The sequence below is a fragment of the Glycine max genome, chromosome 8 (genome assembly GCF_000004515.6).
Source record: "Glycine max cultivar Williams 82 chromosome 8, Glycine_max_v4.0, whole genome shotgun sequence".
NCBI lineage: Eukaryota > Viridiplantae > Streptophyta > Magnoliopsida > Fabales > Fabaceae > Glycine > Glycine max.
The window spans coordinates 6,522,374-6,535,444 of record NC_038244.2 but is presented as its reverse complement, the minus strand read 5'-3'; positions in this window follow the sequence as shown (position 1 = coordinate 6,535,444).

Here is a 13,071-nt window from a genome sequence, read left to right as displayed (position 1 = left end):
ATTAATTTATAATTAACTTAATAATTTAATTAATTAGAATATTTGTTAATAATCTATCAGAAAAACCAAAATTATCAATATATAAATTTAGGAAGATTAAATATTACAATTAAAATCTAAGAGAATCAGGACAACACAAATATTTGTGCATGACAAATAAGATGAAATACTAGAGACATTTAATTTTCACTTTCAACGGTGGTAATTACACGAGTAAAACATTTGCAAATATGCAGTATTATTATTAATAAAAGTGGGTATGTTTGAGTTTTAAAAGGAATAATTAATTCAGAGGTAACACAACCCGTGTCAAATTTTCTCATTCAATAATTAGTCACCTTCATTCATCATACTCGGACCTTGATCTCAATTACTTTTACCCTAGACATAATTCCAGCTTCAACATTGAAAATGGTAGGGTATGTCATTTTTTTTTACCAGTAATAAGGATCAAACTTAAATTCTCGTCCATCTACCCCACCCCCAACTTGTGACATTAAAATTGTACACAATGTAATACTTGTTCAATACTATATCTGGACTGAAATATTAGTTAAAAACATAGACTTAAATATAATTAAATTTTAATTATTTTTAATATATTTAATGATCCTATTTAAAATATGAATTTAATGTCTATGTATTAACAGTATAAAACAGTTTTATATTGTTATTTAATCATAAATCAAAGTTTAAATTTTAAGATAATTATTTTAAAAGTCAATAAACTTATCATATATGATAGATTATGTTTGGATGAGTAAAAAATTTTACACCGTTAATGTATAACTCTTTTTCTCCTAAAAAAAGTCTTTTAATGATTTGAGATTTTATTTCTATTGACTTTTTTTATTCTTGATTCACTTTGTTTTTGTTCAATACTACCTTTGATCTTAAATATAAGCAACAAATTCCATTACTATCTCAAGAAATTACTTTGATTTCAGTTTGACTAATTATGTGATGCACTTAGTTACATCATGGGAGTATATATTTTTTTTGCTGAATCATGGGAGTATAATGGTTCACGGGCTATTAAATATATCAAGTGGATCATGTAACATCCCAAACAAATCATATTAGAATGAAAGAAATCCAAAGGCAATACATGTATGTGATGATACTATTGAGAATTACTTAAATGAATTATTGGTATTACAAATATCTACAAGATGTATCTGTTTTTGTAGTTAATCACTTAAGAACTCCATAATTAAATATGATAGGCTTGTAGTGATTTCGGGATAAGTGACATTTTGGAAAATTTCCTATAAAACATGTAAGTAAGGATAAAGTACTGTCTGAAATCTCGTAATGTGATAATCATTAAAAAGTAAAATAGAAGGAATGTTACACATCACATAATTAGTCAAACAGTATCCCAAAACCAATGGAAATGTCTTACTTGGGAATGCAGTCTATGCCCTAAATAAAATTAGAATAATTCTAAAATTTTCTACTAATTCTCTTACTTTTTTATGCTAAATATTGAATGCATTTTATATCTTTAAAACACTAAATACATTTATTTTTATTTAATATTTTTTTATTTATAAAATAGTTAGAGAATTCTCAATAAGATTTGTAGGTGGAGATACAATGTTAATTATAAAATTAATGTAGCTCATTTTCGTGACATGAGGTAACATGGTACTATGATCTAACAACATTCAAAACATTTAAATTTCTTTTACACCCAACATATTTTAAAAAATTCTAACTTTATCCTTTTTATTTCTTCTAATGTATCTTACGAAATAATTTAAAAGTAATGGCTCATGCAGGTTTTAAACTTGTAACTTTTGCATTATTAGCATGACACTCTAACCAATTGAGTTAATAGGTCAATTATATTAATTAAATAATTAACATCGCTATATATAATATTAAATTTTTTAATGTATACTTAATACATATATAAGTAATAATAAATTTTATAACAATTAATTTTGATCTAATAATGTAAAAAGTTTAAGAATAATTTTTATCTAATAATATTTTTACATATATAAATTTTAGATAAAATTTGTAAGTTTAATAAAATTTTATATATAAAAAAAATATATTATTAGATCAGAAGTAATTATTATAAAATTTATTATATAAATTTATATGTGTATTAAATATAAATTAAAAATTTTATTATTATATATAGTGATGTTAATTATTTTTTAACATAATTAATTCATTAGTTAAGGGCTAATAATGAGGATATAAGAAGAAAATCTCTCGGTGTTAGTCCATGAGTGGAATGGTGGCCCACAAGTTGGAATGGACCGAAACAGCTTGTGACTTAGTGGGGCGGATTTAAAAGCCCAGCTGTTAGTTTCTTCTCTTCTGGTTGACTTTTCAAAATAAAAGAGGATTCTATTGACCCAAACAAAAAGGAGGTCTTTTAGATCCCTCCTCACCCTACCAAACAATAATCAGGTTTGACACATGACGTGAACAAGTGAATGGAATACTAAAGTTAAAGGAAAATATATATTAAATGGGTATCTTTGGGAGTAGAGTTTCAAAGGAATAGGTTGGGGAGGGTAGATTTTTCTTTTTAAAATTATATAAGTTATATAAAAAATATAAAAAAACAAAATATTAAGATATTAAATTATGTTAATCTATCATTTTTTTAAAACATTAAATTAGAAAACATTTTTATTAGCATAAAAATGTTCTCCTTTCTCCTTTTTTTTTTTTAAATTCTAATCTCCAAAGACACCCTAATGCAACTTGGAAACATAAGCTAAGGCTCATGAATCAGAAAAAAATGGGGGCTGTGGGGAGGGGGTTAAATATTAACTTATCAAACAATAATTGGATTTTATCAAATTAATCCTATAAAAATCTTAACAGGAGTAATTAGTCTCCCAGAAATATTTAATCATCGCATAGTCTTTTAATTAATGTGACTAAAATTTGATCTGAAAGACTTAATTTTTTAAAAGAGTCTAATTTGAAGTGACTTAAAAAATTTAGAGGAACTCCACTATTTAGAGGAAACCTCATTTATGCCTTTTTTATCCCACGACAGTTCATTGGACTTTCTAGACTGGATGGATGACTTGTATAAAGCTTACGGCTGACTCTAATTTCTGCATTTCTCACATATATTGTGAAGGCAACATTTGTGCAGATAGACTTATCTCTTTTGGAGCACAATATTTAGGATATTTTTGGTGGGATTCCCCACCATTTTTTGTTTCTCAGGAACTCCTTAGGTACAAACAAGGACTTCATTTTTACAGATTTCCTTAAGTTCTATGCATGGGTTTGGTTTGATCCCCTCATGTGTTTTGCATTTGCTTTTTCATCTTTAATATATTCAGAGTTGGATCTGTTTGGAGTTGTAGGAATTTGAGTACCAACATAATTGGGCTGTCAATCTCTACTTCCGGTGAATCCATCTCCCCCTTTTGCTAAAAAAATAAAAGTAGTCAACCCTCATTAGTGCACTACTTTAGTGCATGTTTGGTTTTTGGTTCAATTTTTTGCTGCACAAATTTGAAGGTAATTCCAACGGTCCAATGCAAAAGGGATAGACTGCTCTTCATGCCAATTCCTTCAACTTTTTTTTTTTGTCTTTCAACTGAGTGTAGTATCTCACCCAAAGTACAACAATGGCATTCACGTTGAGGAAATGGACAAGGAGTGCCCTGCCCAGTTCGCTTTGTACTATTTTTTTTAACCGTTAAAGATGACCTCCACTCCAGTCCATTGCTCACAACAGTCAACTCAAGGAATCTAGTTTTTGCATGAAGCCCTGAACTGCCTGGGATCAATTTAAGATAACATGAATATATCATCATATATTTCAAGCTTAAATATCTTAAAACATAAACAGTCTATCTTAATCATGAAGTATAGAGTCGAGCTTAATTAAATTAATCCATGGACCGTAAAGATTCAAATTTAGTTATAAGGTTATTCTTTTACTAGTGCATCTCCTTACCTATCATGAACCATTATGTTCATGCTTAAAATATCATGAATCACTAGGATTCAGGCTTACATACCATGTATTATAAAGATTCAAGCTAGCTTAAATACCACGAATCACTAGAATCTAAACTTAAGTACCAAGCTTAAGTAATAGACTAATAGGTAGTTCTTAGAATCATTTTATATACATACATATGCATATTATATAAATGCCAAAACATGTCATGAACCATGACATTTTGTCTTTCACATGTATATTTAATAGTTAATACCATCACACTTTACATAACAACTTGAGTCATTTACTCCATCTAAATTATGTTGCGGACAGGGTGGGATATGTATGTACCATTGGCTGTGAAAGCCAAAAACTTCAAGGATGGCTATTATTAGAGCCTACCACAATTGTGGAAGCTTCCCAAAATAAGACAAACACATTTTTTTTAATCTTCTATATTTTTTTTTCTTGTTTTTCTTTCATATAAATCTTATTCAATTCTTTTACTAAGTAACATAAGGATTCTAAAACATTTTTTTCTCGATCAACCAAGCCTTAGATGATGAAAAGTTTCCTTCAATTAGGGTTTTAAGAAAACTTAAAGCTTCATCAATGACCTAAACAATGCAACCCTTTCAAACATGAACTCAAAATTATGCACGGCATAAATAAAACTTCTTTACATAGCCACTAAGAAAACTGATAATGATTCAACTCTGACCCTCAAAATTAATATAATCGTAGATATGTAGGGTTTAGCATTTTAATAAACCCATGTTCAAATCATTAACATCTTAACTTTTTGGGTGCACATGCGATAATGATGCACTGATAATAAAAGAGTAGTGTTGATGTCAAAGCTTGACCCTCCTATTAACAAATTAAATGTGCCCTGTTATTGTAAATTAATATTACCAAAACTAAATCTAAGACCCAAAAGCCACACTATCTGTAGCATAGTTTTCTACTTTTATATTTATATATCTAAAAAAGGAAGAAGAAGAAAGGTTGTTGAAGCCTGAAGGTGATAGTTAAGGTGAAGAGTAGGACCCACAGTAATAGTTTTGCATTAACGAGGCACTGTACTGACTACTGACTGCGGTCAAATTATTTCTCTGTACGTTAACCAAACCACTGACTAGTCTAGTTAGTGGGACGCCATATGCATTGCCATTTCTTTCATTTATATATTATATATATATTCTCTGTAGCCCATTGCTTTATTTATAGTTTTCGGCTTTTCGCTCGCAAATTGCACTGCTATAAAGCCTGTAATCATATTCTTATACTGCCGTTTAAATTATATTTTTATTAGAAAAAAATGGTTACAAGGAAAGAAATAAAACGCGTACCAATATTAGGTTGATTGGAGTCTAACTGAGTTCATATATATCCTAAATAAATTATGGAGTTTAAGTTTTCCAAATAAAATACATAATTAATTAAAAATAATAATTCACATTAATCAAATTTTCTAATAAAAATTAGTCTTTAACAAAATTAATAATACTTGATACTTATAACAAGATTGTTGAACATTCAACAGAGTGGCCATGTTTCTCGGTTCTCACTTCTCAGAACAATCATATAAGGATTGCAAATTGCAATGCAATCACCATTAATTCACCACAACCTGCAGGCTGTATAGCACATTTGGAGTTCCTTTCAAGGACCTGAATATTTCGCTAGAGTGCCAGACATAGGACACACAAATCACATCAAATGTTACAATGTCAGTGTGTGAATATGTAAAGTCAGACTAGAGAAGTTATATATATATATATAAAATTTATGTAAGAAATAACTATAACTAAGTTGATATACTTAGATTCAGTGGACTTATATAAAATGGGCTTACCCTTTCGTGTTTTGTTATAAGGAAGTCCCGCTATAACAATAAAGTTATAAATGCACAATAAACTTAAGTCTCTTATGATTAATTAGTGGTGAATCTTATATAACTCATTGTCATAAATTATGATTATGAATTTTTTTATTAATAAATCTAATTGTCAGTTTTTATTTTTTATTAGTGGAGGTATTCCAATCATCCACAACTTATTCATGTCTCCCTCCCTTTCACAATTTACAACTAAATCAATCTTTATATCTTTAATAATAATGATTATGATATATTATATACAAAAGTAACTTCAAGTCCATTCTTTCATTAAAAAGATCGATTGTGTCTGAAGAGATGATCCAAGTTATATATATATATATATATATATATATATATATATATATATATATAGTATACGAATTGCCTCTTCAATTCAAAAGCACACATACGTAACATTTTCCATGTTATTATATATGAAAAGGAAAATATAATTAAAAATTGTTGATTCATAAATTATAGATTAAAAAGTACAGAAGTAAAAAAAAATATTATTTACTTTGCAGCGAGAGTGCGAAGAAAACTGGAAAAACAAAAACAAAACCAACGAGGCATGACATGCTCCTGGCTTTGGCTCTGCCATCAGTCCATCACATACGGCTCATTATTATTGGTTTATCAAATCAAATGTTAACATTTTTCGGTACAAAAATCAAACCCTACATTTTCATGTAGTAAACCTATCCTAATTATAGTGATCACATGGCTGATGCAGACTGCAGTCAAGCCAACTTATATATATTGCTATTATTGTTCCTCTCATTACTTTTTATATTTTAATTGGTTCACATGATCACATCTATTAAAAGATTTGCACTAATTAATAATACTATTATATATACACATAAACTATATTATTCATATAATATTTTATAATATTATTTTTTATTACTTTGTATCACACTGATTATCTTTTCTCACACTATCCTATTATAAAAATGATCGTACAATTATTTTATAGAAATAAAGTTACTCTATAATCTATATATTAACGCACATAAAGTATATAAAATTCACAGCCTTCTTTGGTGCGTCATGTGATAACACTGTACACATTCACCTAAAAATAAAGTATATATATACCAGTTCTTCTTCAAACAGTCAAACAATTCTTTTAAGTAGTAAGAGAATAATCACTCTCCAACTTTATTCACATTCCACACTACTCTAGTTCATTCATATATTCCCACTCAAATTGAACCCACTCTCACTCACTCCATCAGCAGGAACATTAATTAAACATTCACATTTCCTTTGCCTCAAATTACAAATTAATACATGACACAAATGTGGCCTCTAAGCTCTCAAAAGAACACCAACACCACCAGCACAGTGAAGATGCAACATGAATCTGCCAACTCCACCCCCACAACTACCGTGGCAACGAAATCTATGGTCTCAACATGCCGCTGTTGTTGTTTGGTGACAAAACTGATGAGGAAACTCAAGAGACGTAACCGCAAACTGCGACCAAAAAGTGCAAGTCGACAGGGTTCATTCCAATGCCGCTATGATCCTTTGAGCTATTCCTTGAACTTTGACACCACTGGAATGGATGAAGATTACTACAAGTTCTGTGCTTTTTCTTCAAGGTTTGTGGCAAATCCAAGAACTTCATGTCCCGCTGTTCAAGTACAGGGAACTCCCATTAACCAATAGCTAGAATCTCTTCTTTTTCTTTATTAAACAGTACTAGTTTCTTTTTTCTCATTTTTTCCACAAAATCATTCGTGGGTTTCCCCTTCTATAAAGATGGGTATGAGGGCATCATCTACAAATTTTCATAGTGGAGGGATCTGATGTTTAAGAGCTTCTTGTACTGTATAACCTATATAATGAATGATCAACTGTTAATTTTGTTTAGTTCTATACAATGCAACTTAGCTTTCGTAACTTTAGATATATTCACTGCTAATCAACAAGTCGTTGGTTGGTTAGTGTGAATCTGAGAGTGATTTTCTTAAGTAAGAACTTGAGATTGAATCTTGTGATATATATATATATATATATATATATATGACTAATTAAGTTTTTGACAAAAATTAATATCAGATAATAATTGATGAATATTTTAGTTATCTAAAAAATATATCCTTTAGTAGTGTAGTCTCTTGACCAGCCTCATTTCAAGTGTTAATTTTCATAGCTTTGAATTGGCAGTGTTGTCAAGATGGGCATATTACTTCTTTGCACAAATCTATTAAAATGCATTCGAATAAGTTAATGAATCTTTCTTTTGATTTTTTTTCCTGTTTGGAACAATGTTTAAAGAAAGAGAAAAAAATAGTTAAAGAACAAAGCCTATAGGACCTTGCGCCATACGATTAATTTAAATACGATATAAAATAGTACTAATAATATACTATGGATTTACTCCATATATTTGTAAGTTTAATTTGGAATAAAGTCAAACCTATTGGAAAAATACCCAAGTCTCACATCGGCTACCTCAATCCTTGGAGTGCAGCTTGCTTATATACCTGTTGGACAACTTCACTTAATGCCAATTGATTTTAAGATGAAATCTAACAAAACTATGTTAACGATTTTTGTCAGTTAATATCTCGGATAAATTTTTAATTTGCATAGAGTTCCTAATTAATTGATATAACGTTGGCTAGCTTAAGCTTTTTGATGATCTAATATAATTTTTTTAATCGACTGTTAATTTTTTATTAATGAAAAGATTAGAATCCATAACATTTTTCTCCCTCCTTTCTCTTTTTTGTTGTGAAGTGAATCTTATAACTCTTAATAATTTAAGATAATATTAATGTCTATAAGAGAATGATTTATATATATATATATATATATATATATATATATATATATATATATATATTAAATAAGATATTTACATATATGATACATCAATAATTAAAGCCCTATTTTTTACTATATAATATTAGTATATATCATCTCAACATGATATATATATTTACAGCGTATCATTTTCTTTCTAGGAGAGTATGTTGAGATGTTATACAATTCTTCCACGTTTAACCAAATATTGGAATTCGTATCATTGACTTGAAATGAGATACAAATACAACAATGCACACTAGGTAAAATGGAATTAGTCAAAAAGGAAGTCACCACCGTCCAGGATGTTCTACTAGGTTGAATGTGTGCACTGTAATGAATGTTACTTAGGTCATATATTATTAATGATTTTGAAACGAAAGTGTGAGAAAGTGCGATGAAGAGATGCTGTTTCTTGAAATGTGAGCAGCCATGTGCAGGTCAGCTACTTTCTCCGAGCATGCATAGGTTATTAGGGAAGTTATCAGACAAAATTCCGCAAATAATGGTCAACAAAATTAGCACCAACAGGCAAAGTCTAGGTTTAGCTATATAAGACAGTTGTTAACTCAATTTGTTTTCTTTTTCTTCAATACTACTCCAATTTATACAATTGGAAAATTATACTAGTAACATATTTTAGGGAAAAAGAAAAAGATAGGTAAAGAAGAGAAAAAAAATGAGAAATAAAATAAATTATAATAATACAATAAAATGAGATAAAAGTGAAAAAATAAAATTATTTTCTTTATACATCAGGCATATTTTATGAGTAACGGTCAACAAGTTCGACATTAACGCCTATGCACGGTTTAAGCGATACTCACTATATAATTTGTAGTATGTCTATTTAGTTTTCTAATATCTTAATGATTCCATGCACAAAGATATAGGTGTGACAGCAAAATCCATAAGCTTCCAAACAATTACTTTAAAACTATTCTGAAGTTACGTATTGATCGTCGATCTGTTAATAAGTCCGTTCCTTAGACTTTAGAGCTGAGTTGGGGTTGTATATATTAATTTGATAAGTGGGCATAATCCCATCATTAATATTTTATACATGATTCACAGAAGCAGGAAATTAGATTATTAGAAGTAGCCCTTGACCATTTGTACACTCCTTTCAATCTTTTTGTGCCACTCTTTTTTATCTTTTAATCAAAGATGGTTTGGCATAATTTGTGTTGCTAGCTAGTGCTGTCTTAAACGACAATAATAAATTATCTGACAATGAGCCCTTCTCCACATTATCTCTTCTCAAGTGCTCAAAATTCAAATCATATTCACATGCTATATGCATGGCTAGCTTTACATTGAGTTTGATATATAGTAAATTGTCTTTCTTTATAAAAGTTAAATCTATTCTTTTTTCTAGCAATTAAGGAGATCGTTAGTGGATATGTATGTTGTATTATACGATACAATTAATATGATTCCATTAGTTTCTATTTTTTATATCACTTCTGTGGAAAGTTGGAATTGGAAGAAAAGTTCATATTAATATATTCAATCAGTACAATGCATAGGTAAAATTAGACTCCGATCGTTATTCACACTCAACTCGGAGAGCAAAGAGTACCCACTTGCTTTATATTCGATTTATGACTAACATATTTTTAAAAGAATAATCGATTAAGAAAATAATGTGAAACAAAATAATATAATCTCATACTTATAATCTTATAGCGTATTCCAAAAATATTATTAATATTTAAATTTTGATAATTATAAATTGATAAATATTTAATCCATATAATATAGAAATTAAATAAATTAAAAATAAAAATTTTCTTATTGTCTAGTTATGATAATGTTCTTATTATAAATAAAATTAAAATCCAGTATCAATGAAATAAAAAAATAAATTAAAGACATTGTTTAAATATCTCTTTTGTTAAAACTTGCAAGGATTAAAATAAAAAATGACAGAATTTATAAATAAGAGAAAAAAATACTCAATCGGTATTGCAATGATTTTTTTTACTATTATTTAAGATGTCTCTATATATACACGATAATAATATAAGGTTTTAATCAATTAAGAAAATGTGTTTTTTTTATTTATTTGAAAGAAATGAAAAATAATCATATTATAAAAATAAAATATTTAAAAATTAATATATAAAATCCCAAAAATCATATTAATGAAATAAATAAATAAAAAATAAATATATTTTGAAATTATATGGGTTTTTAAAAGATTGTTATTGTTACTACAGATCAAAATGTTAATATGAGAATAAAATAGTAAATTTTTTGTTGACTTGAGTTGATTCTTCTTAACTTTTTCTCGTCTGTGATTGAGTTAGAGAGAAAAGCAGACTAGGAATAATTGAATGACAAAGCACCAAAACGCGTATGATTCGTGGTCAGACTCAGAGCTGCATACACAATTCCCATTAAAGTCTCACTATTGCCACTGCCCATTGAATGACTCTTACACTTTTTTAATTGGGACTCAGAACACAGAGATTGATTCATTTTTATCCCTCATCTATCTAATGCATTATTGGTTCTTTTTGCTAAAAATTATGTCCGGTGGTAACAAAGTCAAGCCAAAAAATATATATTTGATTATCCAGTTATCCTCATATAAATCGTCTTACACATTAAAATGAAATTAAAACTAAATATTTAATTAATATTTAAAAATATTAAAATATTTATTCTTTTTACTAATAATTAGGACAAATTATAGAAAAAACAACTGAGATAATATAAACTTTTGAAGATTACCAGTAATTCAATCTTTAACATATTTCTTTTAACATGTTTTATATTAAGTTAAAATTTATAAAAAAAAAATCAATAAACATTAAATACAAAGTGAATTAGTGAAACCTATAATATTTTTGTAGAATTTTAACCTTTGTTCTACCGATCATCTCAATCCATTTATGTTTTTTTTTCATATATCTCACAAAAAAACTTTCATAACTAACTCAGTTGTGTAACACACCCTAAAACCTTGACTTGTAATTTTAGCTAAGTGTCTAATAAATATTTTTTAGTAACGATAAATATATATATATATATATATATATATATATATATATATATATATATATATATATAGAAAGACTCAATTAAAAGACAAATATAAGTTTAAATATCCAATTGAAAAAAAAAGAAGCTAAATTATAATTTGGTTCCTTTTAATTCTTCATCTTCATTTTTTATCCCTTGTTTTTCTTGCCATTTTGGTCCAATATTTTCAAAATTTTATAATTTTTCAAAATTTTATAATTTTGATCTGATTCTCAATTTTATATATATTTTATCCTTAGTCGATATGTAGGAAAAAATATCTATTGAGAAATATCAATTCCTAAAATAAATCTTAATGTCTCCAAGGGTTAATCTTTATGGTTGACCGAAAGATATCCAAGTTTGACAAAAAAATATATATATAGCAATTAATAATATATGCGATAATAATATAAATGGTATTAAACTTCCTCCAAGAAAAAAGTTGGTTTATAATATATACTTAAAGATACATAAAAAAGTGAATAGTTGATTATTGTTAAAACAATAATGTATAATTATTATTATTATTATTATATTTTTTAATTTATAATAAAATATTTTTATATAAAGAAGTATAAAATTATTTTTTAATAAAAAGTAACAATCATTTATCTATTGTTCCTGTTTAATTTATTGGTTATTATTTTTATGGTATAAATATAAATATTTATTATTATGGAAGCTACATAAAATTAGTATATACTTCTTCTGTCCCAGTTTATGAGATATAGTTTAAAAAAATCATTTTTATAAGACTTCATTTCATTTTGGTCTCGTGCATTTTTTTATTAAAATAGCATGGATTGTCTCTTTCGCTCTCCTATGGAGATTGAAAATGATTAATAGGTTTTCAATAAAGCCATGGATACATTTAAAAAATAATATAATTATAATTAAATTTAATGCTAATAACTAAATTAATTAACTTTGTTAATAAACATAAATTAATCAACTATATCTTATAATTATTAATTAGAGACAGAAGAAATATATTATATCAATGATAATTATATACCAATTAATAAATGCCTAAATTTAGATATTCATTAATGATAGTATTAAAATTCATTATGGTTTTCTCAATATATCTTAATGAATGTATATTTAAAATTCATTTTCTATTAAATGTATGTCTCTTTTATCAATATAATAAATGCATAAATAAATTCATTATTTAAAAATTTAAAATTTATAAATATACGTAAGTATAATAATTAGAAAAATGTTAACTAATGTTCTAAAGACGTTGATTAAATAACTATTAGGATGCACAAAAATTAAATTATCCATGACTTTTTTATTTTTCTATGATTTTCAAAATAAATATCCTAAGGGTACTTTTTGCAAGACCATAATAAATAAATGTACAATAACTAATTAATAAATGCATGAATTCACA